General features: G+C 38.7%; 1 pseudogene; it reads left to right on the top strand.

Annotated features, from left to right (window-relative positions):
* The first annotated feature begins 596 nt into the window (after nucleotides 1-596).
* Nucleotides 597-789, top strand: LOC123952350 (annotated as a pseudogene).
* The last annotated feature ends 6,944 nt before the right edge of the window (nucleotides 790-7,733 follow it).

Genomic DNA, 7,733 nt, shown 5'->3' with positions numbered 1-7,733 from the left:
AATTGAACAAAAACTAAATCGAAATAAGTCAAGCAGAGAGAGTCAAGTATCATATGGTCTCACTTATTTGTGGAGCATAACAAATAACATGGAGGACATGGGGAGATGGAGAGGAGAGGGAGTTGAGGGAAACTGGAAGGGGAGATGAACCATGAGAGACTATGGACTCTGAAAAACAACCAGAGGGTTTTGAAGGGGGGGGGGGGAGGTTGAGGAACCGGGTGGTGGGTAATAGGGAGGGCACGTATTGCATGGAGCACTGGGTGTGATGCCAAAACAATGAACACTGTTATGCTGTAAATAAACAAATAAAAAAATAATAATAAAAACTAAATCTAAATTGTGTTATAAAATTGAATGGATTGGAAGATTCAATCAATCTTAATCTAAACTCTTGTGGATTTTTTTTTTTAATTTGACAAGCTGAATCTAAAGTCTGTAAGGAAATGCAAAGGACTTAAGAGAGCCAAGTCTTTCTTAAAGAGGAACTATAAGATAAGAGGACTAATTCTCGGATGCCAAAACTTATTATAAAACTACAGTTTGAAGTAGACCTACAAAGTAAAACTCTCGGATCTGTCTAGACTCCACTCTGCAGCTTTGCGCAGTGGCAGTATCGTAGCCAATGAGGTTTATCCGAGGCGCGATTATTGCTAATAGACTCCACTCTGCATGGGCACTGTATTAACTAGTGTTTCCAGGATCCAGGAAAGCTGTGTTGAACTATTCTGCACTTCTGCTCAGTGTGACCACCTTGTTTCCATTAATTTTTAGTGTCTTTGTCTAGAAATGTCAATCTGTAGCTCATCTTACGTATTTTTCAGAAATGTTTGTAATGTGAAGAACTCACCAGTCTTACTAGAATTGGATTCAAATGCCAAGATTCTCAAGGAGAGAAGGGAACCAGAGGATGACATATTTAGACACAATAACCCAATTGTAAGAAGCTGGTTCTTTGAGGACAGTTTTTATGGGCAAGTCCTATAAGTTGAATTTGTCTACTAAACTCCTAATTTCACCTGGAAGGGCTTTGGATTAAATAAATCACATACTGTTGTGTGATGCAAGAAATAGATACCCACCAACTCCCATGTCTGGTAGCCAAGTGCTGAGTATAAACCAATGAAGTTGTAAGGATGATAAAATCTTCAAAGGAAGTTGAAATAGCTAAGGAAGGAATGTCTGTGATTCATGTGTTGCAAGTAAAAAGCCTCCATCCAGGGACCGTGGATAACCCTGGGAAAGGGAGTGTCTGAGGCTCTCTCAAGTGCCTACTAGACTGGCAGTCAGTGACTTTATAATCAGAAATCAAATAAATGCTAGAATTGTGGATGGGTGAAGATGAGAGAGTGGAGCTTTCAGTTACCTTGACCTAACTCTGTATGGGAGGGGCTAAAAATACAGGACTGACTACAAGGCAAATGGCATTCTTAGTGCCTATGTTATTGCTTTTAATTCAGAAAATCTCTATTTTTACATGCAAGTTCACCTCTTTATTCTTAAAGATGGCTAGACCAGGCTCTCATTTAATTTGTTTGTATAAAAGTATGTTTGAGATTTTGTTTTAAAAAGTAGAGCATTGAACATACCTAATGGAGACATGGATCATGTTAGTAAAGTTTAAAAATTATTTTTGACATGACTTTTAAGGAAAACATTACTTTTATGGATGAAACCTGAAGAAGAGAAATGGAAAAAAATGGACTTGAAAGTTTTCCACTAAATGAAAAGTACAGAGAGCTGCTTCAGGTATAGCTAGATCTAGATGCTATCACAATATGACCAGAAAACTAGCTGTACTCATCTCTTATCTTTGAAGTTTTTTTCATTATTGCCATTCTCTGAAAGATTCTTTCTGTCTGGTAGTAAGATACACGAGTAACTCAAGTCTTCATTCTACCACCTTCACAACTCCAATGAAACCAATGCACCCCCTTTCTTTTTCTTTTTCTTTTTGTTTATCTATCAATTTTGGTTATTTTTTTCTGAGATATAATTGATAGACAGCACTGTATCCATTTCAGGCCTACAATATAAAAATTGCATATTGGTATATACTGCAGAATGATTGCCACAATAAGTCTAGTTAACATCCATCACCACACATAGTCACAAATGTTTTTCTTATGTTGAGAACTTTTTAAATCTACTCTTCTAACAATTTAAACAAATGGACCCCTTTTCTGATATATTTGGTTAAAATCTTTGGATTGGATCTACTTTTCCAGATCTGTGTGATTGGAGCTGGGGTCAGCCTCCTTGTAAACACATAGACAAAAATGTGGAAGGGAGTTCCCCCAAAGTGGTGCTATGCTAATGAACACATTCAACTGCAAAATATTTCCTCAATGGAACTGTGATCAACTCTATTGCTAAGGAAGTATTTTTCATGTTTCTAACATGATGGTCTTGCTATTATACCTGGAAGACAGTCAGGTGGTCTTCTCTACTGAAATCTGCCTTTTATTCCAATATTCATACTTCCTGGTGGGTGATGCCTGCTAGAACCTGTGGTGTATCATATTTTGTTTTGTTTTGTTTTCCCATGGAATCCTTGATAATTTAAAACCAGTGATATTTTTCAAGTCTCTGTTTTTCTATTTAATAAAATACATATTATAAGTGAATTTTTAAAATGTGGCCCATAATTTTTTAGCTGATGTTTTGGGCTACCTTTTTTTTTTTTTTAATTTTTATTTGTTTATTTTCAGCATAACAGTGTTCATTGTTTTTGCACCACACCCAGTGCTCTATGCAGTATTACCCACCAACTGGTTCCTCAACCTCCCACCCCCCCACCCCCACCCCTTCAAAACCCTCTGGTTGTTTTTCAGAGTCCATAGTCTCTCTACCTTTTTTTTAAAGATTTATTTATTTGATTACTTTTGCTAGGACTTCTAGTACTATGTTGAACAACAGTGGAGAGAGTGGACATCCTCTCATGTTCTTGATCTCAAAGGGAAGGCTGTCAGCTTTTCCCCACTGAGAATGATATTTGCTGTGGGCTTTTCATAGATCAATTTTATGAAGTTGAGGAATGTTCTCTCTATCCCTGTATTTTGAAGAGTTTTAATCAGGAATGGATGCTGTATTTTGTAAAATGCCTTTTCTGTGTCAACTGATAGGACCATGTGGTTCTTGTCTCTTCACTTACTGATTTGTTCTATCACATTGATTTGCAAATTTGCAAATCCCATCCCAGGGATAGATCCCACCTGGTCATTGTGGATAATCTTTTTAATGTACTGTTGGATCCTATTAGCTAGGATCTTGTTGAGAATCTTGGCATCCATATTCATTAGGGATATTGGTCTGAAATTCTTTTTGGTGGGGTTTTCCCTGGTTTGGGGATCAGGGTAATGCTGGCTTCATAGAATCTGGAAGTTTTCCTTCTGTTTCTATTTTTTGAAACAGCTTCAGGAGAAAAGGTATTATTTCTTCTTTGAATGTTTGGTAGAATTCTCAAAGGAATCTGTCAGGTTCTGGGCTCTTGTTTTTTGGGAGGTTTTTGATCACTGCTTCAAACTTGTTGCTAGATATTGGTCTATTCAGGTTGTCAGTTTTTCCTGATTCAGTTGTGGAAGTTTATAGGTTTCCAGGAATGCATCCATTTTGTCCAGGTTGCTTAATTTATTGGCATATAACTGTTGATTATAATTTCTGATGATTGTTTCCATTTCCTTGGTGTTAGTCGTGATCTCTCCCCTTTCCTTCATAATTTTATTAATTTGGTTCCTCTCCCTTTTCTTTTGGATTAGTTTGGCCAGTGGTTTATTGATCTTACTGATTATTTCAAAAAAAACAGCTTCCAGTTTCATTGATGTGTTTTACTAGATCTCTGGTTTCTATTTCATTGATCTCTTGATCAATGAAATAATCTTGATTATTTCCCTTCTTGTGTGTAGGGTTGGCTTAAATTGTTTTTGATTCTCCAGTTCTTTAAGGTGTGAAGAGAGCTGGTGTATTTGGGATTTTTCAGATTTTTTTTTTTATTGAGGCTTGGATGGCTATGTATTTCCCCCTTAGGACCACCTTTGCCATATCCCATAGGTTTGGACCTATGGCATGTTCAGATCCCCTACAGTTAATGTATTCATATTGATATGACTCTCTATCTTGATTAACAGTTGTCTTATGTAGTTGGCTGCTCCCATATTGGGGGCATAAATATTTACAATTGTTAGATCTTCTTGATGAATAGAGCCCTTAAGAATGATGTAGTGTCCTTCTTTATCTCTCACTATAGTCTTTAGTTTAAAATCTAATTTATCTGATACAAGAATTGCTAACCCAGATTTCTTTTGAGGCTCTTTGGCAAGAAAGATGTTTCTCCATCCACTCACTTTCAGTCTGGATGTATCTTTAGGTCCCAAATGGGTCTTTTTTTACTGGCACAAAAACAGATACATAGACCAGTGGAACAGAGTAAAGAGCCCAGATATGGACCCTCAACTCTATGGTCAAATAATCTTTGACAGAGCAGGAAAAAATATACAGTAGAAAAATGTATCTTCAATAGATGGTGTTGGGGAAATTGGACAATTATGTATAGAAGAATGAAATTCTACCATTCTCTTACGCCATACACAAAGATAAACTTGAAATGGTTAAAAGACCTCAACGTGAGGCAGGAATCTATCAAAATCCTAGAGGAGAACATAGGCAGTAAACTCTTTGACATCAGCCACAGCAACTTCTTTCAAGATATGTCCCCAAAGGCGAAGGAAACACAAGTGAAAATGCACTTTTGGAACTTCATCGAGATCAAAAGTTTCTGCACAGCAAAGGAAACAGTCAACAAAACAAAGAGGCAACCCACACAATAGGAGAAGATATTTGCAAATGACAATACACTCAAAGGGCTGATATCCAAGATCTATAAAGAACTTCTCAAACTCAACACACACAAAACAGATAATCTTGTCAAAAAATGGCAGAAGATATGTCTCCAATGAAGACATACAAATAGCTAACAGATACATGAAAAAATGTTCATCATCTTTAGCCATTGGGCAGATTCAAATAAAAAACACATTGAGATACCACCTTACACCAGTTAGAATGGCCATAATCAACAAGACAGTAAACAATGAGTGTTGGAGAAGATGTGGAGAAAGGGGAACCCTCTTATACTATTTTTTTTTCTTTTTTACAGAGAGAGAGAGAGAGAGAGAGATTACAAGTAGGCAGAGCAGCAGCCAGAGAGGGGAGGAAGCAGGCTCCCTGCCAAGCAGAGAGCCCGATACGGGGCTCGATCCCAGGACCCTGAGATCATGACCTGAGCTGAAGGCAGAGGCTTAACCCACTGAGCCACCCAGGCGCCCCACCCTCTTATACTATTGGTAGGAATGCAAGTTGGTGCAGCCACTTTGGAAAACAGGGTGGCGATTCCTTAAGAAATTAAAAATAGAGTTACTCTATGACCCTGCAATTGCACTACTGGGTATTTACCCCAAAGATACAGATGTAGTGAAAAGAAGGGCCATCTGTACCCCAATGTTCATAACAACAATGGCCACAGTTGCCAAACTGTGGAAAGAGCCAAGCTGCTCTTCAACGGATGAATGGCTAAAGAAGATATGGTCCATATATACTATGGAGTATTATGCCTCCATCAGAAAGGATGAATACCCAACTTTTGTATAAATATGGAAGAGACTGGAATAGATTATGGTGAGTGAAATATGTCAAGCAAAGAGTCAATTATATGGTTTCACTTACTTGTGGAGCATAAGGAATAACACGGAGGACATTGGGAGATGGAGAGAAGAAGTGATTTGGGGGAAATCAGAAGGGGAGATGTACAACGAGAGATTGTGGACTCTGAGAAACAGAGTTTCTCAGAGTATCGAAACTGAGGGTTTCGGAGGGAGGAGGGTGGGGGGATGAGTGAGCCTGGTGGTGGGTATTAAGGAGGGCACGTAATGCTTGGAGCACTGGGTGTGGTACATAAACAATGAATTTTGGAACACTGAAAAAAAATAAAATAAGCTAAAATTTTAAAAAAAGATTTATTTATTTGAGAGGGAGAGAGCACAAGCATATGAGCAGGGGCAGAGGCAGATGGGGATAGAGAGAGAGAATCCTCAAGCAGACTCCCCACTGAGTATGGAGCATGACATGGGACTTGCAGGGCTTGATCTCAAGACCCTGAGATCATGACCTGAGCCAAATCAAGAGTCAGACACTCAACAACTGAGGCACCCAGGCACCCCTGTTTTGGGCTACTTTTATCTTCCAAAAAATTCTTTATGAAATACTTTAACTCCAAAGTCAAAATCCCCACCACTAAAGTCAGTGGAGAGCCATTAACTAAGTGCCTACCAGTTAAGCTCTATTTATGCACAGTGTATATTAATTAAAAAGTAAATTAGAGTCTCTGGACTTTCTCTAACTTCATATCTATTACTTCTCTCCCTTACTGATTTAGATATTCCCAAGTGTAAGAAATTTAAATTTCAACAATGAAACTTCAATTTTTCATGGAAACCAAAGCTATATTTGAAGATACATACCAGTTAGGGTGGTCCGATATAAGTAACACCATTCATAACAAACAGCAACAAGAAAGCTGAAGTTTTGAGTCATGTTTTAATAAATAGAACATGCATATGACCTCTTGACATCCAGGCATGGTTCCTGCCAGTTAATTGAAATAGTGAATGTGATAAAATCCTCAAAACCAACCTGAGTCAGAAACTCTAACCCAAGTGACACTGCCAGGCACTGTTCTTGAACAACTTACAGTAAAAGAAAAATTTTCTTTCCTTTGGTCATCCCTTTTTTTTTTTTTTTTCAGGAAGAAGCTTTGCTCCTTGATGAATTAGAAATGATTGGAGGTGGTTTACAAATATTGAGTCTAAAGGTAAGTTGGAATTTGTATGAAATAGTGTTTAATTCTTTCCCTTTGTTCCTGGTATCACCTGCTTAAGCTCTTGGTAGCAGCCAGTGTTCCTAATTATGTGAAGGGCAAGAAAGCCTAAAGACAAATACAAAGAAGAACCCAAGCCACATCATCTAAAATATAGAGTTGTGATCATAAGTACAAACAGCCAAGGACTCCCCAAACCCTGGCATTTCTGAAAATAGGCATATCCAGGTGCCAGGCCTGGCACTGGGCATGTGGGTGACAGCCAGACTGACCACTGTGCAGGCAGTCCATTCTGTCAGGCTCACTGACATCATGAGTCTTGTGTCGGGGCTAAGATTTCCTTCAAGGACTCCGGGTGAGCTCTTGGAGCTGTCTAACTTGGAGCTGCCTAACCTGGGAAACCCCCACCAAGTAGCAAAGGCACCAGAGAGGGATCAGGTTTAAATTTTTAGTTTTCTTCTCCAATCTCCACCTCATTCTGGGAAGGAGGCAAAGAGCTCGTCTGCTTTGCAAAGCTGAGAGAAAGTTATCCAAGGAAACACAAAAGCCAAGGTCAGTTTAGATTTAGAAAATCACTACACCAAAGATTCCATAAACTTCTCCCTGCAGAAATGAAGGAGGCAGTTCTGGGTCAAGCTAGTTCTTAACACATGTGCAAAATGGACCACACAAGAATTGGCTCTTTCAGAGCAAAATGGCCTGCCTGCCTTCTGCCTTCCTGCATTTGCAACTCCGGGCCCCGGCCAGTCTAAGGGCATGGAAAACCTTTCCTATTCATTGTTGGGCAGTTAAGATGGCACATATCTGGAGAAACACTTATAATTTAAAAACTTCACCAGTGGCTCTTATATGCGAAGTACTT

The sequence above is a fragment of the Meles meles genome, chromosome 10 (genome assembly GCF_922984935.1).
Source record: "Meles meles chromosome 10, mMelMel3.1 paternal haplotype, whole genome shotgun sequence".
In the NCBI taxonomy this organism is placed as follows: domain Eukaryota; kingdom Metazoa; phylum Chordata; class Mammalia; order Carnivora; family Mustelidae; genus Meles; species Meles meles.
This window is presented reverse-complemented; position numbering and strand designations above follow the sequence as displayed.